The following is a 27,895-nucleotide window of genomic DNA, read 5'->3' as shown; positions in this document are numbered from 1 at the left end:
CCTGTGTGTCTTTTTAATTGCATGAGTTTGAGGACTATTTGAGTGCGGTGTAACACCTTCTTGAGATGTACTTTTTAACATGTGTGTGCTTTTAAGGAGAGAATGACTGTGTCAGTATGATCCTGGCTAAGTCTAATTACTGTTTTGTAAAAAGGGAAAAATAAGCCTTGCTCTTTGCAGAGCCCTGCTCCTGTTGTGTGCGTGTGTTTGATCTTGTGTGTATGTAAGTGTGTTGAGGGAGATATTTTCCTGGAGAACAGTCTGTTGACACTGACAGTGGGCTGAGTGATAAGCTTAATTTCCCTGACTTCAAGGAATTTACAACATGCTAGGGGCGGATTTAGACTCAAAAGTAATTGTTCTCATAATATATAGTAAAGTACTAAATTACTCATCAAAGACAATCAGATCATATATATTGAAAAGTTAATTGTGCAGTAAAAATAATAAGCACAAGAGAAGTCAGTGGGGGAAAGATAAGCTTGGGTTGGAACCACCAGAAAAGTCTTATGAGGACAGTGGTCTTCGTTCCCTTTTGTTCTCGGCCCATATTGTGAAATACTGGAAATAACATTATTTGGAAGCTCAACAGAACAGTTTTAGAGCATCCTAGCTCCCCCTTCCCCTAATTCTCTTTGATGTTGAGGCCCCAGTTCCTTGAGGGCTTGATGCTAGTGGCAGTTGGAGGTGAAACCAGAGACAGAGATTCCTTTCTCCAAGTAGGTCCCTGTGTCCCACCAAGGCAGAGGATTGCTTGGGTTTGGGTTCCTGTGGCCCTTGGACTGTAGTCAGAGCTCTCAGTGTCTTAAATGTTAGGATCTTTTGTCTAAACACATTTCACACCTGGGACCCAATGATCTGGAAATTGGGTTACAGAAGGGATGGTGTGGTAGCCAACCTCAAAGACCACCTCATGTCTTTTCCACATTGATAGGCCTGGCTTGTGTAACAAGTAGAATATTGTGGACATGATGGTGTGTGACTTCTTAGGTTAACTCACAAAAGACAGTGTGGTTTTGACTTGCCCTTTTGTGGGAGAAGCCAGCTGCCATATTAGGAGGACACTCAAGGAGTCTAATGAGACATCCGTGTGGGGAGGCTTCATACCAGCATCACGTACGAGAACTTGCTATTTTGGAAGTAGATCCTCTGGCCCCATCAAGACCTTAGATGACCTGCCCAACATCTTGACAGTAACCTCACAGGTTCCCTGAGCCAGAATCACCCAGCTAGTCCTCCCTTGAATTTCTTACCCACGGAAACTATGAGATAATAAATATTGGTTATTTTAAGCCATCAAATTTAGGGGGAATTTCTCATGCAGCAAATAGGAAACAATACAGATGGGAATATTCAGATAAAAGGAAAGAAGAGAAATAATTTCTAATAAACTGAAGAAGCGAAATAAAATCAAGTTTATTTTTCAAAGAAAAAGTTATACTATAAGCAGTTGTAGTCTAAGTGTGCGTGTGTGTTTTTGGGGGATAAGGTGTTGAGATAGGTCAGTGCAAATTTTCCACATCTGGAGAACCATGCTGTGTAGAGGAACCAAGCAGAATAGTTTGGGTGTGGGTTTTGGGTGTTAGTGGTGTGGGAGGTATGGGGTTTGATGTGGTATTTGTGTAGTTAGGGACGATATACAAATGATTTAATAACTGGCCATGGCACAGGAGGCAAGCAACCAGAATGGACCCTCTACCAGTCAGCACCATTGCCTACAAACAAATGGTGATGCTATCCTGCTGTTAATGGATGCACATTGGTGTCAAGTGTAGAGGCTTTGACATGATCTGGGGTGTGGTCAGGTTACCTTGGACATTTCAATATAGGTCTTTCCACAAGATGGCACTGACAGCCTGATAGCTTTTCCTTGTTTCACTCGCTCTCTCTCTCTCTCTTTTTTTTTTTTTTGTATTTCTGATTTGTATACTGTTACAGAACATACCATGACTGATTGCCCACAATTTACTAGTTGATTTCTTGTACTTCTGACAATTCTATCACCTTCTTGGCACTTAATATTACGTTTTTTCTTTAGACCATTCCAGGGGCACATTGAGACTTCCCGTTAGGATGTTAGGGGGTGGTGCCTTATACTGGAAGCTATGATTAGGGGAGCTGGAGCTGGAGATGGACTTGGGGGCTCTGGTTTCAGTTAGGTAAGAGACACCTTTGCGATGAGAACGGTTTTGGTGAACTATCTCGCTTCTGACATTCATGCTGCTACAAACTTTGCTTTGCCTTGGATCCGAAAGGAAAAAAATTACTGAAAATCTTGGCATTGCAATTTTCACTGCATAATTGTAAAAATTGGAAAGGACCTCAGAGATCTTCGGGTTTAACCTCTCCATTTCTGGGTGAGGAAACTCACCTCATTGAGTTACTCAGTTGGTCCAGACTAAGACTCAGTCCACACTATCAGATATCACTGGGTCACTGCACTGTGTGACCTGGACCAAGTTACTTTAAATTTCTAAGTCTCTGTTGCAGATGTCTATAATGATATAGATTATTAAGGATTATTGATAGGGTTAAATAAGCTAGGAATATGTAAAGTGCGTAGCAAAGTGCTGGCACGTAATTGGTGCTCACAAATGGAAGCTGCTTCTGCTGTCACCATCATCATAGGATGATTTAGAGCCAGATGGGAACAAATGAAGAAATTACACTTATGTTGATATATCTCTAATGTGAAGTATTATCATAGGATGCTGTGGTTAGTGGAATTTTTTTTTTTTTTTTTTAGGAGTTCTCCCTTTGAATTTTCTTTTTCACATCTTTATTGGAGTATAATTGCTTCACAGTGTTGTGTTAGTTTCTGCTGTACAACAAAGTGAACCAGCTATATGTATACATATATCCCCATATCCCCTCCCTCTTGAGCCTCCCTCCCACCCTCCCTATCCCACCCCTGTAGGTCGTCACAAAGTAACAAGCTGATCTCCCTGTGCTATGCAGCCGCTTCCCACTAGCCATCCATTTTACATTTGGTAGTGTGTATATGTCAGTTCTACTCTCTCACTTCATCCCAGCTTCCCCTTCCCCTCCTGTGTCCTCAAGTCCATTCTCTACATCTGCGTCTTTATTCCTGCCCTGCCACTAGGTTCATCAGTACCGTTTTCTTAGATTCCACATATGTGCATTAGTATACGGTATTTGTTTTTCTCTTTCTGACTTACTTCACTCTTAGTGGAATTCTAAGATGGGCCCAAATGACCTATACCCTTTGATGAGGGGCTATATACCCTTTGATGAGGGGCTATCACTCCCATGATTATGTCATGTTTCATGGCAAAAGGGGGCCACTCAGTAAGGTGGCCCTGGGAGCGGAGAGTGATTCCCAGTTGACAGCTACTAAGAAAGTAGAAGCTTCAGTCCTACAACTGCAAAGAAGTGAATTCTGCCAAATGAAGGAGCTTGGAGGAGGACCTGGGGCCTCCGATGAGAGTTGCAGCCTAGGTGGCATCTTCATTTCAGCCTGATGAGACCCTGAGCAGAGGATCCGGCTAACCTGTAACCGGACTTCTGACCTACAGAACTGTGAGATAATAAATGGGTATTTTTGTAGCCACTAAGTTTGTGGCAATTGGTTACACAGTAATACACAGTAATAAAAAACTAATACAGATGCCTTATTTACTTGCTTTATTTTCTTATTTTTAATATGCTGGTTGCAATACTAGAGCTTTGAGCTTTCTAAAAGGCGGTCTTATTTCTTGTCTCTTTTCTCCTTTAAGTCTTCCAGTCTTCAAAACTCTAGACCACACAGGTCCTGTTTTCCAGGGCAGATGCAACAAATACAGTGAATCAATGGAGCGCAGGAATTGTCACTGCCTCATTCCCTCTAGGCACCTCCCCAACCTCCTGGCTTATCCTCCAACCACCTTTAGACCAGTGCTTCTCAAAGTGTGGTCCACAGTTGAGCAGCATCGCATCACCTGGGAGCTTGTGAGAAATGCAGAATCTCAGACCCCATCCCAGACCTTTGGGATCCCAGGTGGTTCACATGCACACCTATGCCTGAGAAGTCCTGCTGTAAAAACTTTGTCCTGCAGCTCTGTTTTCCCTTTGCTGGACAGTCATTGGTAGCACCTAAAACACAGCCTGGTCACAGGAGGTGGTGCCTGATATCTCCAGGTGTCTTTGGCTGAGCAGGGCTGTAGGCAGAGGAGCACGGGGAGAAGCCTCAAAGAGACCTAACTGGCCTGGGTAAATGCCTGAGGTCAATTACAAACACCCGACTGTCCCTGGTTGGAACAATCTACTGCTTTACCTGCTGGTCAGGAAGCTATCCAAGAAAAATATGCTTACATGTACGTTGTGAATTTCCTGTTTTTGTTCCAAGGAAGGGCTTGGCTCCCAGATTTCCTTTCTGGAGGAACTCTTGAAACATCACTTTCCACTCTCTCCACCTTTAAGTACGTTCCAACCATAACTGAAATTACCTGATTTATCATCCTTCAATTGAAGTGTGCCAGCCTCCCTCCAGTTTTGGGAAGAGGAGAAGGAACCATTGGACCGCCTCCCGTCACATCCCCTCAACCCCCCAACAGAAATTCCTCCCGCCCAGATCCCATCCTTCTGCAATCTCCTTAGGACCCATCACCTCCGTGGCTCTGCGGACTGGCCCCCATTATTCCTGCCTTTACACATTTCCCCTCTATGCAGCTACGATGCCTTCCATAGAACACAGACCTTACTTTCCCAGCTCTTCCTTATTGCCTTCAAGAAAAAAAAAAAAAACCCAACATTTGTAGACTGGCATAAAAAGCCCTCCAGGATGAGGCCTCTCGCTTCTCTCTTCAGCCTCATCTTACCTCATTCTTCTGCAACAATGTGTGTCTCCATCACAAAGCAAAGAGCAGAGCCCTCTCTCATGCCTTTGCACGTGCTATTCCCGTTACCTGTCCTGTTCTTACCTTTACCCTGCAGCAACTCCTCACCTCCCTCAAGATTCAGGTTGGAACACAGCACTCTCTCTAGGAAGCCTTTCCTGTGCCCTTACAATTTATGTTTTGTATCGCGCTTCTGTAGCATCTCTGTGAAAACATTTATTACATCATGTATTGAAAATATTTGAAAGCATTTATTGATTTGTTATACAAATATCATATTTTTATTTTAAAATCGTTAACATATATACACACAAAAAGAAAAAAATGCTTACCTATTACCTATTTATATTAGTGTTCAAAGAAGACACTCTGTGTTTTGCAAGTATGAAGGGAAGTGATATAAGAAATTAGAGGCTTACACACCTGTTAGATGGACTGTTGTAGCAAGGGTCCCAGGGGATTTTAGCCTATGATATCTAAGTGACAGACTCTCAAAGACCTTGCCTGGAAGCCACTCCACTGTAAAGCTCAAGAACTTCTGGAAAATTCCCACCAATTATCTCAGTCTGCAGCACTAATGTGGGGAATCCCAAGGCTGTTTTGAACCTCTCATCTGCTTATGCATTTGTTATCTCTGGAAAAGAATAGCTTCTCTGTTTTGGAAATATTGTCCCCAGCATCTCCTCTGTGGTACAGAGGTCTTAATAGTGAGGGGCATTGATGCTAAGTTTATAACAGATAATTCACCTAAAGATAACTACATTTTGGTGCACCACCTTTCATACATATTTGTGTGTGTGTGTGTGTGTGTGTGTGTGTGTGTGTGTGTAAGTGAATAATATACATATAAAACTCTCTCTTTACTATGCGCTCTCTATCTTTATATCTATATACATTTCTCCCCTCTGGCTCCTTGAAGCTCCTTGTTTCTCTACTTTTTAGAGCAAGGATTCCCAGCACTGGTTTGATGACACCCTGGAGTGTCTTCATTTATCTCAGGGGGTGCCTTGAAATTCACAAAACAAGATTAATTTAAATTAATTTTCATTTAAAAAAGTAAACAGACATTATATAGTAATTACAGGTACAAGTGTGTGTGTTGAAATGAAACTAATAAATGCTTGCCTTAGAGAGACATCAAGAAGATGGGGGTGGGGTTGGAAGGGACCAGAAAGGTGGTTTAGTTAGACTGTTTCTAAAACATCCCCTCTAATTACTTCCAGGTTGGTATTTCCCCCAAATTAATCGTGTTTCTCAAATTGGAAGTCAGGGCTAAGGGGGCCGAAAGCTCCTCGTATGCAGGTCTATATTCTGCGCCTACCATGGAACCTGGCATGTGGTAGATCCTCAGGAAACAGATTTTGATTGACTGTGTGTCCTCAGGACATAGTGTTGGAGGCTGAGGAGGGTACACGTCTCATGAGAGTTCCAGCTCTGTGGGATTGGAGGCCGTGAGGTATCTTCAGAGCTAGTGGTATGGGTACCAATCCCATTCAAGTTCCAGGAGAATGTAGATGCCCAGACAGTCAAGGATAAAAGAACCTAGGCTGAGATTCACTGGCCTTATATGACTGGCCAGAGGCTTCTATAATTGCCTTTCTGTTAACAGCTTGTGCGAATCATCAGAAAGATAGATCAACTAACATCATACATGTATAAATGTCAGTGACTTGGTGCTGAAGGTACAGTCCCAAGGTCCTAGATACAGGAAGGAATTTTGAGCTCTGCATGAGACCAGATTCTTTGAAGCAATAGAGTTGATGGTGGGTTCAAATCCCGACTCAGCCATTTAAAGCTATATAACCCCGAATAAATTGCTTTACACCTCAGTGCCCTCTTCTATAAAGAGATAGTCATAACACCTACCTCATAGGGTTGTGAGGATTAAATGAGTTAATCCATGTAAAGTGCTTTGAACAGCGCTTGGCACAGTGAGAGATCAATAAACGCTGGCTCTTGTCATCATCATCACAGTAGGCTCTATGTGCTTATCAGGACTAATTGGTAGTAGGTGTTTCAACTGGAGACTAAAAAGGATATCCATTCCTCTCTGCCCTCAGCTTGGAATGCTTTAGTGACCCCATCTGGTCCCAAAGAATAGGCTCAAGAATTCCTCCCGCCGTGCCCTAGATTGGGGTAGGAACATCATTTGCAGTGCTAGGACTGGAAACTTAGGCAGAGGGTTAAATAGTGTAACAAGCCAGCAAGCAAACAAATGAAACAGAACAGAAAACCACCACATACAAATAAAAGTCTCAGTGCATCCTCACACCGTTGTGGCCTCTCCCGCTGCGGAGCACAGGCTCCGGACGCGCAGGCCCAGCGGCCATGGCCCACGGGCCCAGCTGCTCCGCGGCACGCGGGATCCTCCCGGGCCGGGGCACAAATCTATGTCCCCTGCATCGGCAGGCGGACTCTCAACCACTGCGCCACCAGGGAAGCCCCTCTTGTCATACTTTGATGGGATATTCTGCTTCATGGGGGAAAAATAGAGCAAACATATCTGGATTCTTAGAATCACGAATGGTAACAAGGGAAGAATGTGTCTTTTAGCACAGAGTTTTATGGCCTATCAATCCTTGAAGGCAAGGAATCATTAATCAAGAGATAGTTTCAAAATGTGTTCGTCATTACCCAGTAATATTTTATTATTATTATTTTTTGCGGTACGCAGGCCTCTCACTGTTGTGGCCTCTCCCGTTGCGGAGCACAGGCTCCGGACGCACAGCCTCAGCGGCCATGGCTCACGGGCCCAGCCGCTCCGCGGCATGTGGGATCCTCCCGGACTGGGGCACAAACCCGTGTTCCCTGCATCAGCAGGTGGACTCTCAACCACTGCACCACCAGGGAAGCCCAACCCACTACTATTGATGAAAAACCCCAACCTCTTCTGGAGAAAATGATTGATGGGAAGAGAACTTTTGAGGCCATTAAAACATGTTCCTGATTCTCTTTATTTTAGTAAAAAACTCAATATACCTGTATCCCCCCAGGGATGAGAAAGACAGATGAGAAAGACAAATCAAGTTTCATGTCTGATCTAAGCAAAATTCAAATACTGGGTTTGAAATGCCAATACTTCTCTTCAATTCCTTTTCTCTTGTGCAAACACTGAGGAATATACACTATGTGATTATTCTGATGTTCACACAGTTGTTTGGGATCAGAAAATTTTCAAATACATATATAATTTATTTCTGGGATTGCTTATGACCATAATAGAGACAAGATTAATGAGTGAACGTTATTTATTTGAAATTCATGACACTCTAAAGACTATCTTTGGGCAGAAATATATTTGATTCACAAGAATGTGGAAAGATGGTGGGAAGAAATTTCTTTTAGTGGTTAGCTTTGTTTTATAGTATTTTGATCTCCAAGGATATAGCACTCTTAGCCTTTCTGGTCCTTTTGTTTCCAAAACTCTGTGCCTCTTCAATTCAGTTAAACTAATATATACCAGATATGCCTAGGTAAACAAAATATATTGGGCTATACACTTGAATGAAGAAACAGAGAAAAACCCAAAACTTACATTTTAGTGCTGTAGAAGATTGTTATAACCATGACCCCAATGAATCATACCTACCAGTATCCACACCCTTCTACATTCTTCTATCGCATTGACATTGGGCTCAGCCACGTGACTTGCTTTGGCCAATGGACATAAACAAATGTGATGGAGGCAGAGATTTGATAAGCACTTGCACATTGAGGCTTGTCCTCCTAGAACCCTGAGACCACCATGCAATGAAGAAGCCCAGAATTAAATACTATGTGGTAGGAGAGGCCAGTTAAGTCCAGTAACCAAGGGCAACCCTCCCAGCTGAATGCAGTTGCATCAGTGACCCAAGACATGACCAGCAGAAGAATGATCCAGCTAACATGGAATAGGGATAATCATGAGGTCAGTAAGTTTTGGAAGACTTTGCTACAGAGATGGAAAACTGATATAAAAATTGATACGCAGAAGTGGCACGTTGCTGTATTAAAAACCGAAACTATGTAGCATTGGCTTTGGGACTGAGGGTCTGGCAGAGGTTATAAGGACAGCAAGTAGAGTGCTGGTGGAGACTGGAAGACCTGAGAGGAAACTGTTCCTGGAGGCTGATAAAGGGCACCGCATAGTATATAATAGTGACACAACTGGCAACACTGTCACGTCCAGTAATTGGAAGACAGAAAATGTACTTAATCAAGTTGTGGATGTGGCTTAAGATTTCCACTTAGAATGCTGAGGGGGTCAATTAACTTTTTAAAAGTTATATATAATAGAATATGAGGAGAGAGAAACTAAAGAAAGAACTGCTCCATTTGTAAGAAGAATTTAAAGTACATATGGAGGGTCCAGGATATGCTGAGCTGGGAAATGAAACCATTTCACATTTCCAGTCTCTTCAACCTGCAAAAAATTCTCAAAGTAAGAAATGACCTCAGGATACAGATCAAATCAGGAGTGTGGCTATAAGACTCTGTGAAGACCACAGTAAGATTTTAAATGGTGTCTACCAGACTCTCTTAGCTAGATAAAAGGGCTTCTAGGAATCTTAAGGGCATTTTTCCCATAGCACCTTGACATGCTGACCAAAGTAGAGGCCCATCTTAAAAATAATTGTTAGTGTAGCTTTTGTCTGATGAAATGAACTATAACCTGGTGTGTGGGAAGTCCACAAAGTTTATAAGGGAACTGGGTCAGTTTAGACCAAAGCATGCAGGAAGCAAGCTGAGAAAGTTACTCAGCTGCAAACAAAGTCTATTTCTTATTGAAAAAGAAGACCGTTTCAGAGGGCAGAACTAACCACTTCCAGTGAATAGAACTAGACTCTAGCAAAGAACCATTTCCCATAATCAGAGTAGGAGGCTCTGCAACATTTGTCTGGCTGGATTTCAGAATTGCTATGGACCAGTGGCTGCTATGTGGCTCCCTGTTCCTCCCCCTTATAAATGGGAGTGCCTATTGGGTATTCCATTCTCACAGTTGTATGCTGGGTATGTGTAGAGCAGATAAGTTGTTTTTTCTGTCCATGAGTCCCTGAATGGTGAGAAACCACACCTGAGAAGCTGCATGAGGAATTGCCCTTGAGGAGCCTCAACCACATCTGGACCTGAGTCAGATCAGGAGATCCTGGACTTGTAGTTTGATGCCATGATTGGATGGGCTCTTGATAGTTTCAAAGAAGAGGAATGTGAATCACTAGGGCCAGGGAGAAGACTGTGGTACCTCGTTATAGTAATAACTCTCAATATATTATGTCCTATGGTATCCATGCCCCTGGGTATAAAATGACTCTATGCTTGGCGATAAGGCTTGCTTTGGTCAATGGGACATCAGCACATATGATGCAAGTAGAGGCTTGAAAAGTGCTTTTGCACTGGGCCTTGTCCTGTTGGAAGCTGCCCTGAGATCACCATGCTGTGAAGAAGTCTGATGAAAGACCACATGGAGAGAGTGGTCCTGTCACCTCAAATTGTCCCAATTTAACCCTGCACCCAACCAATCCATCAGCTAAATGTGGCTTCATCAGTGGGTCCAGGCAAGACCAATAAAGAATGGTCCCAATATTCACAGAATCATGTGATATAATAAATTGTTGTTTTAAGCCACTAATTTTGGGATGTGTTTTTTTTTTGTTTTTTTTCTGCGGTACACGGGCCGCTCACTCTTGTGGCCTCTCCTGTTGCGGAGCACAGGCTCTGGACGCGCAGGCTCAGGGGCCATGGCTTACGGGCCCAGCCGCTCCGTGGCATGTGGGATCTTGCTGGACCGGGGCACGAACCCGTGTCCGCTGCATCGGCAGGCGGACTCTCAACCACTGTGCCACCAGGGAAGCCCCAAGGGATGGCTTATTATGCAGCAATACAGGTGTCTGTTACTAAGCATCCAGTTATATCTAGTAAATTGTAGAAAAGGAGGGTGACATTGTGTTACATGGATTTCTGAAAGTCGTTGATGCTTTCTCGATAGCTTTGTGTACAAGTTGAAGAACTGATGATGGAATGAAGATAATGTGTTATAGGTATGTAACACATTATCTTCTCACCTGTATGTAAAGATGCTGAATAATGGATGAGGTCCTTGATGAACATGTGGTAGAATAGAGAAATGAGAATGGGTTCTGAAACAGGGAGAGTTGGTGCAATTGCGGTTCTAAAACTGAACTTTGGGCAAGTTACCTAACTTCTCAGAGTCTTTGTTTCTGTACCTGTGAAATAGGATTATATTGTCTATTTTATGCTATTACTATCAGGATTAACTGAGATAATATGTATAAAAATATGCTATGCAATGCCTGGCACATGGTAGGTGTTCATTATATGTTGATTCCTTTCTACCTGAGTTCACTCTGTTCACCATGCAGCATTTCACTGAGGAATTCACTGGGACCTTGGCCTTGGGATCATGGAACAGCAACTCCAGGGTTAGGAAAACTGGGAAAATTGGATCTATGATTGCAGGGTTAGGGATCTGTAAGCCAACTCCAGTGATAGGACAGAATTTCTGAATTGATCTGTCTTCAGGGTTCTTTCATATGTGCTTTCATTGATTTTTGTAACACGCTGTGTACTGGCTCAGTCTTTGGAATACTCTTCCTCTCTCACTTGTCAAAATAATCTGTTCTTACTCCCATTTCCTAGGGTCCTGCTGAAGTACCTCTTTGTCTTACGAATTGCTCTTAAAATATGAATTCCATCCAGAAGTAGAGTCAGTAACCTGTCTCTGACATAACCCAAGGCATACAAAGGAAGATATGCTTTTTGTGAGAAAATGATGATCTTTCTTTTGGGTCAAGGATGTTGTCAACCCACGCAAAGGCAATGTTTCATCACTCAGATGGTATGGTCTCAAAAACTGAAGAAGAGAACCCAGTTGGGTGCTACATTTAGGACATTTCTAAAACAAGGTAACAGAGGAACTCCTGGGCAATTGGAAGGGCACCACAACTACTAGTGAGTTGCCTACTTCAGTCTAGTACCCATTTGAACTCTGCTGGCCTCCAGGATAGTTTGTGATAGCAAGAAATGATCACTATGGTACACTGGGAAAAAAAAAGTTAGTTAACCTCAAAACATAAAATGGTGGAAGAAGAAAAAAGGTAGAAGCTCTTTCAGGACAGGAAATGAGAATAGTCCTTAGGTGACTATTCCCTACAGTCCCTTTGAGAAGGGAGTTCATCCATTACAAAGGTCCTCAAAATATTCATGGTACACGGGAGACTGGGGGTGGGTGGGTGGATACATTATCAACAACCTATTTCTTCCCATTTTTAATTTTTTTTTCCTGATCTACTTGCTGATTTTCAGGCTGATCTTGGGTTATAAGTCTTTGGTTTCCTTTTGTTGGTTTTGTTTCTGAATTTCCATTTGTTGAGCAACTTTAATGCATCAGACGCTGTGCTAGGTATTTAATATGTATTTTTCTATATGATCGTCCCAACTACCCTACAATGGAGATACTATTTTCCCTACTTTATAAATGATTTGACTTGGAAGGGTTTGAAAGCAGTTCTGCCTGATTGTGAGGATTTTGTTCATTCACTGCACCATGGTGGTGCTGGGTAGGGCAGCTGCAAGGCCTTTAACTCAAGAATGATTGCACTAATCTTTGGGAGAGCAAGTCTCTTCACCAATTAGATTCTGGTTATACTTCCTCATGTAGTACTTTAATTACAAAGTGTTTTCTGAAGACTTTTCACTACCAGAACTGCTCAAATTCTGCTTTGATTGGGAGCTAATTTGTTTACTCTCATTAATTTTATCTGGTTGAAGTCTTCCTTCCCCTGCTTTTTTAAAAAAAGACAGTATTTCTCTATCAAATCATAGAGCAATTATTTTGGTGGGCTTTTCGTATAAATGTTGTGCTCGTTTTGTCTTTCATAAATTATAGTTCTGGATTTTTTCTAATATTTTCTATGAAGAACAGGTTGGGCTTAGGTAAAATATTCCATTATTAACCATGCTATCATGTGTTGGAAAAATCTGTCACGAATAGATTTAAGATGGCTTATAGGGCTTCCCTGGTGGTGCAGTGCTTGAGAGTCCACCTGCCGATGTAGGGAACACGGGTTCGTGCCCTGGTTCGGGAGGATCCCACATGCCGCAGAGCGGCTGGGCCCGTGAACCATGGCCGCTGAGCCTGCGCGTCCGGAGCCTGTGCTCCGCAGTGGGAGAGGCCACAACAGTGAGAGGCCCGTGTACCGCTAAATAAAAAAAAAAAAAGAAAAAGATGGCTTATAAATGTAATTGATCTTGTTTTGGTCTTTGTCCATAAAAACTAGTAATGGACTGGTGTATCAGTCAGGGCTTGTAAGGAAAGAGATGTCCATACAAACTGAATAACTAAAGAGAAGTTAAGAAAGGACCTATATACAAAGGTATGGGCAAGGTTGAGGAAAACCTACAAAGGTTGGTATAGTACCTTGGAACCATTGCAACTCACAAGTCTGAATGATCAAAGGAAGTGAGGGCTTACTGGAATTCGAAGAGTACAGCTATATGGAGAGGGGTGCCTGACATTAGATATAGCCTTTGTTTCGGGAATGAAACCAACCCATGGTGGCCAGGCAGGGAAGAAACTAGGGGGACAGATAAGTCTAACCTTTCTATCTTCTCATCCTCTCATCTCCTGCCAGTGCCTCCCATTGGCTGAACTCCTCTAGAAGTGAGAGGGAAAGGGAGCTTGTTGACGCAGCCCATACAGTTCAGCCTTCTGGCAGCACAGAGCACTGGGGAGAAGTGTGGAGAGGGGATGGAGAAGTCGAAACAGAAGACATTCAACACAGCTGGGATGCAAGATCTGATAACTAATGTTCATGTTGAACCTGAACTTTTGACCACAGCAAAGTCATGAGAACAGTCTCCTAACAGATCAGATAATAATTTCAGTCTTTAGAAAATGAGACTGTGTTCTGCTTCTGCTTCCTCCAACCTTTCTTTTTAATTTGTTTCTTAATGATTTGAAACAATTTGTGCATGTCCTAGCTGCCTAAACCCCTATTATGAAAAGTATAAAAATAACTCTTCTCTATGCTGGTGATATAATTTTATTGTCACTAACCAGAAATGGCCTCTCTGTCTTACTGGAAAACAGAGTGGCTTGAATTCAACTTTTCTAAATCCCAAATCATCACTTTTGGCAGAGAGTATATTCAGTCTAAATGCCTTATATCTAATGTTTGTATATTGCCAGCCAACTTTCTCAGCTACTTAAGGGTCATTTTGCAACCATTTTCTCCGGTGGTTTCACTAGAAAATTATGCTACTTAAAAGTAGGTATGTCTTGGCTGCATTACTGATATTTGTTTCTGGGGCCCAGGAGATTGGCGAAATCTATTTCGAAAATGTTTTCAGATACAAGGTGTAGCGTCCATGCCTGTTCAGTAAATTCTGGTTGAATGAAAGAGTGAGGTAATTAACTTTGTAACTTTGATTTTTATCTTTCTTTCCCTCAACTGTTTTTAGGAAACAGTTTTTAGAAACCATCTTGAGGAAAATTTTCGTCCTGCTGGTAGATCCTTCACTGAAAATCCCCACATGGAGGTGGGGGTAGCCAGCTATTTGGGTCTTGGTTAGGAGTCTTTATTTACTTTAAAGGAAGTGAAATATCTCCTGCCCTGTTGATTGTGAAGGTGTATGGGACTCTCCTTCATTAGCATGACAGATTTCATGCAGCTCATACTCTTGTCAAATGTTAAAATTTGGACATTTCTGTTGCCCAGTGCCTACCAAGAGCTTAATTAGATGGGTGAGCAGTTCTGATCCACAGCTAAAGAATATACAGTTCTTTCATTATTCTAGATCAACACTGTCCAATAGAACTTTCTGCAATGATGGAAATGTTCTATCATTGTGCTGTACAATGTAATAGTCACTAGCCACGTGTGGCTATTAAAATTTAGAATACGGCTGTCAAGACTGAAGAATGGCATTTAAAATTTTTAATTTAATTTCAATTAATTTCAATTTAAAATCAACTATACTTTGGGAATTCCCTGGCAGTCCACTGGTTAGGACTCTGCGTGTTTTCACTGCTGAGGGTGTGGGTTCAATCCCTGGTTGGGGAACTAAGTTCCTGCAAACCGCGCGGTGTGGTCAAAATAAATAAATAAATAAAAGAAAATCAACTATACTTCGATTTAAAAAAGTACCCTAAGGGGAGCAACATAAAATTAAAACTGACAAAAAAAATAAAAGAATTTACAATGTGCCAGGCTCTGCTCTATCTCAATTAATCCTTATAATAATCCTCTTAAAGAAGTACTACAATCAGCATTTACAAATAATTTGTTTTTCACTAATCATGGCTAAAATTGACAAGAGTAAAATTACACCAAATGTTTTGAGTATCTGATTTCAGAAATGATTTTAGCACTTCTTAAATGCTTTGCTGCTCAGTTTTTGCTTTCTTTCTATTTCAACTTCCAGATGTATTTTTTGAGAAAATCAAAAAATTCAAAATAAACTCAATGACTCACTAAAATAACTAAATAATTCAATCAATTTATTTATTTATTTAAATAGCCATTTAGGCCAGGGGCTACCATCTTGGGCAGCACCACTCTACATATTCTAGACTTTATCCCTGGGTCAAGTCTGACTATTCTTTGGCTTTCAAAAGAATAGCATTTATCGAATTACAAATTTCTATTTTGTCATTTATGGTGGTTTTAAAACATGTTTTCATATTCTTGGACATTCCTCCAAGAACATGGATACGAATTACCCTTCCCTTGAATGTAGGCCTGCTTTGGTGACTTGCTTCTGGCAAATAGAATGTGGAAGAACTGATACTACATGACTTTGGAGGCTGATTTATGATAGGCGATACACCCTGCCTGGCTCTCTCCTTCTCAGCCTGAGCTCCCACATAAGGATTCTGGCTGCTCTCATGCTACCATCCTGAAGTCACATGGAGAGACCACCTACAGCTATCTGAAGAGGACCAGCTATTCCAGCCCCCAGCTTAGAGAACTGCTTAGCCGACTCCAGTCAGTCCCCAGTGAGGTAGTAATAAATGATCACTATCGTTTTAAGTCACTATTTTGAGGTTGTTGTGCGGCAAGAGATAACTGGAACAGTCTTGGTAGGAAACAGTGCAACAGAAAACAGTTCTATTAAACTCCTTACACAACTCATTGTTGGGTTGTTTTGAGGACAAAGTCTACAACATCAATTTCTCGTGGATTTTTTTTTTCTCGTGGATCTTAATATCAGGAAGAGCTGCACCTTCCTGAACAACTAAAATCTTTTACTTTAATACCTTTTTGCTTTGGTTGCTAGAAACTCAAAGCTGAATTCATTCCCCACCTTTGTAACTAAATAGGACTGTACTTTTGCCTCATCCTACTATTCCCTTACCTTTTTTTCTTTTTAAAACCCCAATGCAGTCTATATTATCAAACCACTTCAAAAAAGTGAGTGTTAGTAATGTTGGGCCTTTGCTGAATCAATGTGAGCTACAAGATCATCCAGTAGATTGATAATGATGGCCGGAAGAGTGCTGGAATTGTGTGACTCTCAAATGGCCTTATTTTCAGGAAGGAAATAAGGCCCTGAGAAGTAAAGTAACTTCTAGCTCCGAGGGATACAGAGCTAGTGAGTAGCAAAATTTCAGCCCAGGTGAAGGTGCATCTTACCGTCCATTCTCCCACATGGCACCCACTGGTCAGATGTTGGTTCTTTACTCTGGGGATGGGATAGTGGTACAAAGATAAGTAAGACCTTGCTCAGGGGTTGACTCTCAAGATATGCCTGGTGGGGATAGTACATGTGTTTAAACATAAAGTGATATACATTTGGGGACTTCCCTGGTGGTCCAGTGGTTAGGACTCTGCACTTCCACTGCAGGTGACCCAGGTTTGATCTCTGATTGGGGAATTAAGATCCTGCAAGCCATGGTGGTGCAGCCAAAATAAATAAATAAATAAAATAAAGTAAAAAAAAAATTTGACCCTTGAACAACTGGGGATTAGGGTTGCAGGGTCTCTGCACAGCAAAAAAATCCACTTATAATTTATAGTCAGCCCTCCACATACACAATCCCTTATATCCACAGTTCCACATTCATGTATTCAATCAATGGTGGATCGTGTAGTACTGTAGTATTTACTATGGAAAAAAATTCACATACAAGTGGACCCATGCAGTTCAAACCCATGTTGTTCAAGGGTCAGCTGTACATCATAAAAGAGGTACAAATTAAACTTTGTAAATGTTCAGAGGAATGAGACATCACTTCCAAGTGGAGGTTCATAGAAGGTGTCACGAAAGAGTGATACTAAGCTAGGCCTGGAGAGACGGATGTGATTCATATGTGCAGACATTGGAGCGAGGTTGGGGTGGAAGATGGAGCAGTCTAGCAGCAGTGAGTTCAATGCTGGGAATTCTAGTCTATGTGGCATTTGGTGGGGAAGATATTTTTGGAAGGGGGCTGTGACACATCTCAAATTATACTATGTGAGTACCTGCTTACTCTTCTGTTTGTGGTACCAGCCCTGTCCAGGGGCATGTGACCTGTACATGTGGATGGTATCAACTCAGGAAGAGAGACTAATGCTGATATAAGTTTCCATGTAGCTGACTGCTTAGAAAACTCAACACTTGGGACTATGTTCTGAGGTAACTGCTTAAAACCTTTTAACAACAAATTGCTTTTAGACTTCAGTATGGAAGAGAAAATACTGGAAGAGATTCTACAGCATTGCTCAGCCCTGCAAACAGGGGCATTTCAGGACACTTGGGAGGAACCCAGAAACATGCTCAGCTTCTTCTTAGACTGCCTTACATTTCTTGCAGCCTCGTATGATCATAGGAGCCTGGTATTCTGTTGACAGTAAGCCCAGCAAAGCTACAGAGTGGATCTCTGTAGGGACAGAGCTGCAGTTCTTTCCAGAGTTTGATTGATTTGTTACAATTAGTAACAGGCGGCTCTCCTGAAATTCCACAATTGCCTCTTGAAATAGGACAATCCCAGGTGACATGGGTAGGAAATTGCTAATGGGGCGAAAACTTTTCCAGACCATTAAAACAAGATCCTGCCACTTGCCTGTAAGTGAAAGTTTAAACAAACCTCTTTTCTTTTTTTTTTTTGAATTTATTTATTTATTTTTGGCTGCGCTGGGTCTTTGTTGCTGTGTACGGGCTTCCTCTAGTTACGGCTCTTTGTTGTTTCAGTGGCTTCTCTTGTTGTGGAGCACGGGCCCTAGGTGCACGGGATCCAGTAGTTGTGGCATGCGGGCTCAGCAGTTTGGCTCGTGGGCTCTAGAGCACAGGCTCAGTAGTTGTGGCTCACGGGCCTAGCTGCTCTGCAGCATGTAGGATCTTCCCGGGCCAGGGCTCGAACCCGTGTGCCCTGCATTGGCAGGCAGATTCTTAACCACTGTGCCACCAGGGAAGCCCCAAACCTCTTTTCTTGATTAGGAAAACCAAAGTCAATATCTGATTACAGCAAAATTCAATGCCATTCTGCTGGATTCTTTGGGGTCTATAAAACCCCAGAAGGACAGCAGCCCAGGTGGATGACTCACAAGTGTTCTGACTCAGATTCCAGGTTCTTGGGGTGCTTTCCATAAAATGCTTCCAAAGGTGTTAAACCACCAATAATCATAGTTACCGTATTGACTTTGCACAAAACTGTACAGCCTATAAATCATTTTCATATACGGTATCTCATCTAATCCTCCCAAAAACTCGATGAGGTGTATATCACTCTTCTACTTTTGCAGAAGAGAAAACTGAGGCCCAGGTAACTTAAGCAAATTATCCTAAATCTCAGGGTGAACATGTATCAGTGGAAAGGTTTACATCTGGTCTTAGGAATCTAAAACTATTTGTGCGTTTGAGGAAAAAGGTCTGAGGATGAGAGACAAGGTTGGGAACTGTAGTTGGAAGAGTGGATGCAGAGGTCCCTTGGGCCAACATCTGATCATCTAGGGATATGCGGTCCCCAGACAGGGAAAAATTTTGCCAGCTTTCTCTCTGCCTGGGAAGGTAATCAGTTAGTGTTAGAGACCCCCTAGATCTGGAAGTGACCAAAGTTATGATGTAGTTCAAATCCCTTGCCCAGAGAAGTTCAGTGTCTTGCAAAGACTTACACAGATAACTGGTGACAAAGCTGGGATTGGTACCCAGTTTTCTGGATCTTACAGGAATTTCTCCTGCTACAACTGAATGCTTTTCCTCCTACATGCTCTCTCCTTTTCACTAGGTAGAAATGTGTTTACAGTGAAAGACGATTGGGCACTCCTTAGATAACTGAGCTAATATTAACAATTGCTACTATTCATCCAACACCAGCGATGTGCCAGGTTCTGTGTTAGATCTTTCACATACATTATTTTGAATCTTCACAAGAACGCTGCAAAGCATATATTATTATCTCTGTGAGGAGACAGAGACCAGGGTTGAGGATGGATTGCCAAGACAATACTGAGTTGACGTTCTTCCCACCGTGCAGCGCACAGAGTAAGAGTTTCTCTCTTGTCATAAAAAACAGAAATGTCTGAACTTTTTAATATGGTCAAGTATTGTTTTTGGAAAATCATTAAAATTCAAATTGTGTTTATTCCTACAACGATATCTGATTAAAAAGTGAGATAAGGGAGATGAATCAGTTATCACTTTTAAACAGAGTTCTTAGAAGTCTTGATTAATAAGGTTTTTTTTTTTTTTATTGTGAAGGAAAACCGACATTTTTAAAAAGCTGTAATTCAAGTCATATGCTTAAGTAATTTTTTAAGAAGAGAGGCAGGGGGCTTCCCCGGTGGCACAGTGGTTGAGAGTCCGCCTGCCGATGCAGGGGACGCGGATTTGTGCCCCGGTCCGGGAAGATCCCACATGCCAGCGGAGCGGCTGGGCCCCTGAGCCATGGCCGCTGAGCCTGCGCATCCGGAGCCTGCGCGTCTGGAGCCTGTGCTCCGCAACGGGAGAGGCCACAACAGTGAGAGACCCGCATACCGCAAAAAAAAAAAAAAAAAAAAAAGAAAAAAAGAAGAGAGGCAGGGTCTTTTAAAACCCCTATTCATCTAGAGTGCTAGGGACAGAGCTGTAGAGGTTCTTTTGTATTAATTAGTTCTTCCCTCAAATTATCATACCTTTAGGAGTGCTAAGCATATTCATCATTTTTACCTCAGTTAGAGTTACTTTACACCTGCTTTCCTTTTAGCATCTGTGATATGCCTTCCAAATTTTGTTTTAAAAAAGCATTTTTTTAAAAACTTGGAACACTTTGAGGAAATGGAGAAATCTGAGTGCCATACCTCCAAGGAAGGATTTGGACCACAGATGGGCAGTGTGGAATTGCTTGGTACTTGAAAACCAGCAGGGGAGGTCGCCAGAAAATGGGAAAACAGAACTGACCGGGAGTTGGAAAAGTGTCAATGTGAAATTTCTCAATTTCCACTTTTTCCCTGACCCCTAATGGCTATTCCTGGCCAGTATGCTGCCAAATCCTGATACAACATAGGTGGCTAATTACTGCCTTCAAGTTCAGACCTTCATCAGGCAGTGCACAGAGGTGTCATGATGTGTCTTTCGGTATGATTCCAAACACTATACTTCCGTCATTTGACTCTGTTCCTTTTCACATGGGTCCTCTGCTTCCACCTATACAACCCAGAATGGTCACGTCTTGGATTGCTCTCACAGAACTGGGGTAAGAGCCTTCTTCCCTGAAACAGCAGGTGCCACAGCTCCAGATTAAGGGCCATTGTGATGATGCCCCTTAACCTGCTGTCACAACTTTTTATTGGTTTCTGGTCCTTTGACTTGTATTGCCTGACCCTAGTGCCTGTGGGTTTCCAGATTCCTAACTGCTGGCTTGGTTTTTTACCTACATACTTAATCCTGACTCCTGATATGCACCTGATTCCTGACTGTTCATTTGGCTTGAGTCCTATTGGCTTTTCCCATCCCAAGCCCCTACCTGTGATTCTTAGACTTGTTTTCTGCCTGGCTTCCCACCCTGGCTCTGATAATCCTCATCAGCACCAGTTCTGACTCAGTAGGGAGATTCAATCTCATTGAGCAGCCAGGTAAACAAGAGGACGGTGGAAGGAGTTGATAATCTCGCATCCTCATCCAGCATCTGGCACGAATCTCACGGTCTTTTCGATCATGGGGTTGCTTTTACATGTTATAAGAGTTCAAAGAATGCTTGAACAGAAGAAATCTTTTGTAAGCAAGGGGCAATCATTGTTATTCTTTTCAGTTGTTGAGTTAGCTATGCCTCTATAAATTGTAACATACTGTTCCAAGTTTTATTGAGTTCCTGAGGTGTCCTGAAATTAGGGTCAGTCCACGTCTCCAGGGAAGACCAGATCCATTCCTGTGATGCAGGATATTTGATAGAGTTCATGGGTGATCATTTCTACTGCTCCTCCCTCATTCTAAAAGTGAACAAAAGTCAGTTTCCCCACAGAGCCTAGATTTTTGAAATAACTTTACCTGTGTAAAATCCCAACGTATCTCAGTAGGATATTGTTAAAGGAAGGAGAATTTCCCATCCAAGATAACTAACCCAAATCAAGGTCCTTGGGTGGGAAACAAAACTTAATATCTGATCCCAGCAAAGCTCTGATATTTTGTCTTGCAGGCTTATTGAGAGTATATAACCATGGGTAATTTCTTGGACAAACGAACCCAAGATTAATTTCTCACCATTTTCTGGAAATACATTGAAACATTTGCAAATGAAGGTGTGATGGGCTCTCAAATAGGAATTCTTTTAGATCACTGTTTTTAAGAATTCACATTAAGCTTATTTCTAAAATTATAACTGACTATGACAGATAAGTTGATGAGTCAATGTCATCTCTTAGAGTTCATGATAATTTTAAGGGCATGTTATCAACCACATTTCTAACCAAAATCAAGCAATTTTGGGTGTGTCTCTTAAAGCAGTTTTCCACAATGTCATACTTTACCCTGTACTTGTAGCTGCTTTTTGAGCTGTAGGGTTTGGTGGGGCTGGGAATGCTGACCTCAGGAAGGATTTGGGACAGTGCTTGGCAATCCCATGGCACATCAGTTGTCCTTTCCCGTCATCTATCTGGCATTGACTGGATCAAAAACAGAGCACTATTCCTGGTTTATGTTGAAATTCTCTGCTGTCTTTTGAAATCCCAAGTAAAGATTTCCTCCTATTGTGTAACTCAAGAGGTTTGATAAAATATGATGTTTGTCATTCTGTTTCTGGAAATCTTTCTTTACAGAGGCCACCTATAGGTGTTCTAGAGTCGCTTGAATGACAATTAGTCCTGGATGATGCAATAGAGGCCACAAGCCAAGTCCGTGTAGCAATAAAACACATCCTACAGGAACAGAGACAGAGATAAGCAGGGGCCGTTCTAGGAGGGATGCAGCAACAACTCGAAGGATCTATCACTCAGACAGCCAAGGTAGCGGAGAGCAGAATAGGAACACCAAGAAAACAGTCTCTGATAAACCAGTGCAGTAATTGGAAGTGTTTCTGGTGATGTGAAGGAGGACTCTGGAGGCCTCCAGGGTGAGATAAGTCAAGCAATCAACATGTCAAGGTAATTTGTTAGCAGTTCAGGCTTTGGGTCAAGGTGTGTAAACCTGCCCACTATGATGTATGAATAACCTGAGGAGACTTGGCTGTAGAAAGACAATAGAAAAGTGGAGCCTGCTTGGACCTGACAAGAGGGACCACTTGTACCTGTTAATGTAACATCTGTCCCAGTGAAGGCAGACCCTGATTACAAACCACCGATATAGTTAGAGGGGTAGGCATGGCCTCCATAAGGACAGCAGGGTTCCCACATTTCCCTGCTCTTGCTGAGTAGTTTTTATGGACTGATGCTCTCAAAAAGCTGCAAAATGGGAATAAAGACTTTAGTGATGGTTCCTCAATATAGGCCAAACAGACGTTAACTATAACTGTCGGAACTCACACCAACTGTACACAGCCCTCACCATCTCGCTGAGCCCACACAGATTATATACTGCTTACCCCATTGTTAATCTCACACTTGACTCTGTACGTTTCTCACTGACCTACTAAGCTCGCACCAACCACACACACGCTTCACCATCTCAGTGATTTGACATCCACCCTACACTGTGCTCAGATGAGATCACACTAACAGCTGGCTGACTTCACACAGATTATACATTGCTGTGAAAGGTCTTCCTTTTTGCCCACTCAATACCTATATTCCCATTTTTTCCGAGAAATAAACCCTGGTTCTATTCAAGGTGGTGCTGTGTGCAGCTAGGAGACCACATTTCTCAGCCTCCCTTGCAGTTAACGTTTGATTACATAACTGAGTCTGACCAGGGAGACTTAAACAAAACTTTTTGGGTAGGACTCCTGGGAAGGCTTCTTGAAAGGGGACAGAATGCTGGGGCATAATCTTTTGCCCTTAGTCTTTATATTTTTTCCCCCAGTTTTGAAAACAGATATAATGGTCGGATCTCATCAGTTGTCTTGTGACTTTGAGAATAGAAGCCATCTAATGAGAATGGTTTGTTTGTAAGTTAGAGGATACCTGGGTCCTTGATACCTTTGTGAAACCACAGTATCATCTCTGGGCCTTCTATCTTTTCATTTCTTTTACGTGAGAAAGTGAACCCTTAGTTTCGCATAAACCACTGTATCTGGGTCTCTGTTACTTCTGCTGAAGGCGGTTCTTACTGACACAACCCCTCACCATTCTTCTGGGCTCACGCTGACTATGCATAAACTTACCGTCCCCCTTGGTCAATGTGTACTCTGTATATTATCATTTGACTATGATGCATAAGTGGAACAGCTGTCTTTTTTTTTAATGCCTAGATGACCCTCTGCATTTTCCTTTTGACTTGTCCAGTTGCATAAAGCAGAATGGACCAGAATCTCTGAGGTACGTACGTCTCTTTCTATGAATCTTAATGGAGAGAGGCTAAACCAGTACAACACAGTTGTACTAACACCAATAGATAGGTGGTGCAGAGAGATTTGAGATCAATGGCCCTTCCTGTTCTGAGTCAGCACCAAATCATGTCATAGCGTTACTTCTGCATCACAGAGGCTAGGGTGGTACCCTCAAGGGCAAACTTTATGATTTCCTAGCGTAAAGCTGAGTCACACCCACTACACTTCCCAAAGGGCTATATTGGAGAAAAAATGCACATTAATTTCTTTACCTTGCCTTGCCCCTTTCCCCCTAAAAAACCGGAAGAAATAAAACTCAAGATAGGGAGATCACAAGAGGAAAGCAGGAAGGAGAAAGATGGGCCTGTACCAGTGCGGCCCAATAAAGGGATACCATGTGAATGGTGCCCCCTGCAGGGGTGCAAAACAGTGGCCCTGGCTCATTCCCACCTCTGCTGTCTCAGTGGCTATCAGAGTCCTTGGGGATTGGCTGTGGTGAAACTCTTGCTCTGGTTCCGTTCCTCCTTTTTCTTTTGGCAAAAGCCCCTTCCCCAGGCTTTAGCATGGTGGAGCGGCGGGAGGGGTCCTCTGAGAGACCAGGTATTCAGGTGAATGAATTTTCCACCAAGGACTCTTCAGGCTCTAAAGAGTAAGATTGAGGAGGGTGGGATTGAAATCTCGAGACAGGAAGTGGTTACCTTGGTGTAATAATGTTACACCTTTGCCTGTTCCATCGGAACTAGGAATCATGACTTAAAACTTTAAAGCAGTATGTGTAGTATAAAAGTGAAAAGAGATTATTTTAAACAAGTAGTTATTGAGGGTCTGGACTCTACACTTCTAGGCCTCTGTTCTTAACTAGTCAGGTACCCAGAAGGACTAGAGGCTGCACCTACAAGACCCCTTTCATGAGACCCTTGACAACTGGCTGTGGCTGGCAGGCCTATGACTGTTTGGAAGCCTCAAGGTCATCCCTCAGATTTAGGGGTTGGGGTAGTCGCATTTCTGAGTCATGGTCACCCCCTCATTTTGCTCTTTATAGATTCCACTGGGGCTGGCATTCACACAGCCATTTCTTAGAAAAATAACCCATGTCAATTTTTTTTTTTACATCTTTATTGGGGTATAATTGCTTTACAGTGGTGTGTTGGTTTCTGCTTAATAACAAAGTGAATCAGTTATACATATACATATGTTCCCATATCTCTTCCCTCTTGCATGTTAATTTTTTGATGATGGATTTCCTATCTCCTCAACCTCAGGAGTCCTACTTTCTGCCCACCCTGCCCATCTCAACCTCTGGATATTATTTTCATGTTAATGACACATAACAAAGAAGGTGTTGCTTCAGGCCTTCATGCTTTCCAATCTGTCCCTGTTGTTACTTGTTGGTAGGGACAAGTACTTATCCCATCAGAGCTTCTGTTTCCTCATCTGTAGAATGAAGGCCAAAACATGCCCCTAGGACAAGTAACTCACTTGGGATTACTTGGGATTGACATATACACAGGGGCTATATTTAGAATAGATAACCAACAAGAACCTACTGTATAGCACATGGAACTCTGCTCAATATTCTGTAATAACCTAAATAGGAAAAGAACTTGAAAAAGAATAGATACATGTATAACTGGATCACTTTGCTTTACACCTGAAACGAACACAACATTGTTAATCAACTATACTCCAATATAAAATAAAAATTAAAAAAAGAAAAAAAGGACACGAGCTAATCAGTGGCAGAGTCCAGGCCTCCTGAAGCTCCTCCTCACGTCTTTTCCCATGACAACAGTAACTCCCAGCTTGTTGTGAAAATCAGATTAGGTGATGTGCTGAAAGGCATTTTATGCTCTGAGAAGCGACACGAAGAGCTCTGTGATTATTGTTAGGGATTTGGTCTCCCTAATAATCCTAGTGACAGAGTGAGGCCCTTGCTCTTAGAGAAAATTACTTTCCTTCACTGTTTTGTTTCTCCCACAAACCTCAGGGGAATGGATTTTAAGCTTTTGAAAGAGTCAGCTAATACTTATGAGGTTTTAAACTACAGTTGATGAAGCTTCCATTGGCTCTTCCCAGTGTCTGAGTCCTCTCTGCTCTCACTGTAAGCTAGAGTTAGCTCTCCCCTCTGCCTCTAGAGACCACGGTCATAATGTCATCCCTTTTAGGTATACTATCTAAAAGGGATGTGTGTGTGTGTGTGTGTGTGTGTCCCTGCCAAGAGTCACAAGGATCCCTCCTGTGTCCTTATTTTACATCTATGTGACTCAGAGCCAAGCTCAGATTTTGTTGAGTTCTGTACAAATAAAAACCCTCTAGTGAGGAAGATTCTGAAGAAAGAACATTATTTGTTTCAGAATTTTTAAAAAAAATAAATTTATTTATCTATTTTTGGCTGTGTTGGGTCTTCGCTGCTGTGCACAGGCTTTCTCTAGTTGCGGCCAGCGAGTGTTACTCTTCATCGCAGTGCATGGGCTTCTCGTTGCGGTGGCTTCTCTTGTTGCGGAGCATGGGCTCAAGGCACGCGGGCTTCAATAGTTGCAGCACGTGGTCTCAGTAGTTGTGGCTCGTGGGCTCTAGAGTGCAGGCTCAGTAGCTGTGGCTCACAGGCTTAGTTGCTCAGCAGCATGTGGGATCTTCCCGGACCAGGGCTTGAACCCATGTCCCCTGCATTGGCAGGCAGATTCTTAACCACTGCGCCACCAGGGAAGTCCCAGAAAGAACATTTTGAGGAGACAGAGGCAAAGATGATCTTAGAGCAGGAGCAGGGTTCCTTTGGTGGGACTTTGTTAAGAACCAGTCTTTGGAGGGAGATAAATGAGATACAAAGATGGAATCATTTTTGTCCCTGAAGGGATTAACACTGGCCATGGTGGTGGGGACTTTAGTCCTAACACCCTGGACTGGCCTGCGCTGATGTAGGAGATACACGGCAGTGTTCCCAGCTGTGGTCCTGGGCCCTGGTCCTCCCAGAGGACCGGGTCCTTCTGGTGCTGCTGGAAATGGCTCCTCCCACTTCTGTCTCAGGGTCCGGTGCCATCCCACTGGCGTCCACACTGAGGGGCTGGCTCTTCCTTTTCTCCCTCTGACCCAAGAACACTTCAGAGGGTCTTAGTGAGTCCTTGAGAGGAATCAGCTTCTTTAAGAGTGTTTGGTCACCAGAAATAATAGAATTGTAGGATTTTGAAAACCAAAGAGGGTCTCAGACACCTTACAATTCAAGGCTCTTATTTTATAGGTGAGGATACTGAGACCCAGAGAAGTTAAGTGATTTGTTCAAGCTTTTATAGCACAATAGTCTCTGTGTTAGGATGGTAAGGCAGGTTTCTTGATTTCTAATTAAATGCTCTTTTCTACTGAATCTTTTGTAATCAGGAAGAAGACATTCTTTTGATAAATAACAATAGGAGGGTTAGGGCAGATTCAAGAATGACTTGATTTACTATCTGGCAGTTGTAGCCATTCTAAGAGAAAATGGCTCTGGCTCTGAATTAGATTTAAGAAACTATCAGGGTCACAAAAATGCATGAATAAGCAATAATGTCCCTGTTCACACTTCCCAGTACTCTTCGTTCCTCTTTCTGTTTATTGTCCCAACTTCTAGTGTCTTCTATCCTAATAAACTAAAGGGTGCGGGAGGTACCGAGAGGAGCCCACGTAGCATGTTTATCTTTTAAAAAATGTATTATGTTTTTGTTCACTAACATGGGATTTACGAAAGCCCAGAAAGGAAAATAATAGGAAGGGCACATTTCCTTCATCTTGATCTCCACTGACCGATTTCCCTTGCGACCCAGGAATGTGAGCCTGGGCTTATTTCCAAGGCTATGCGTAACCAAGAACTGGAAATGGAAAACTTAGCAATGAAGTTCAGCAGTTTTCTTCTTCTGTTTTTAAATAAAATATACTTCAAGATGTGATTTAAATAAATTCACCTAGCATGTAAAGTTATAAAATAGTGTATGTTCTCACCCAGTGATGTGTTAGAGCTGACCCCTACTAGCTCACGAGAATGGACTGTTACTCAGGAATTATGGTGAGCCTGTTGTGAAGTCATTGGCAACTTGAAATCAGTCACGATGGGAATATTTACACCAAGGAGGTCAGCAATTCTATAATCAGGGCTTTTTTTAAAAATCAGAGCGTCACTTTGCTAGCACAACAATAGCACATGAGAAGTTCCACTATTCAG

The 27,895-nt window shown here is 42.4% G+C and overlaps 1 long non-coding RNA gene across 1 annotated transcript in view; it reads left to right on the top strand.

The window, feature by feature from the left end:
- The window catches only part of LOC132423193 (uncharacterized), a 37,055-nt gene that overhangs the window by 2,226 nt on the left and 6,934 nt on the right, over positions 1–27,895 (top strand). The window contains exon 2 of the long non-coding RNA XR_009518953.1: positions 23,629–23,695. This is a non-coding gene — a long non-coding RNA (uncharacterized lncRNA). The remainder of the gene's footprint in view (positions 1–23,628; positions 23,696–27,895) is intronic.

This window comes from Delphinus delphis, chromosome 1 (assembly GCF_949987515.2).
Source record: "Delphinus delphis chromosome 1, mDelDel1.2, whole genome shotgun sequence".
Classification (NCBI taxonomy): Eukaryota; Metazoa; Chordata; class Mammalia; order Artiodactyla; family Delphinidae; genus Delphinus; species Delphinus delphis.
This window is presented reverse-complemented; position numbering and strand designations above follow the sequence as displayed.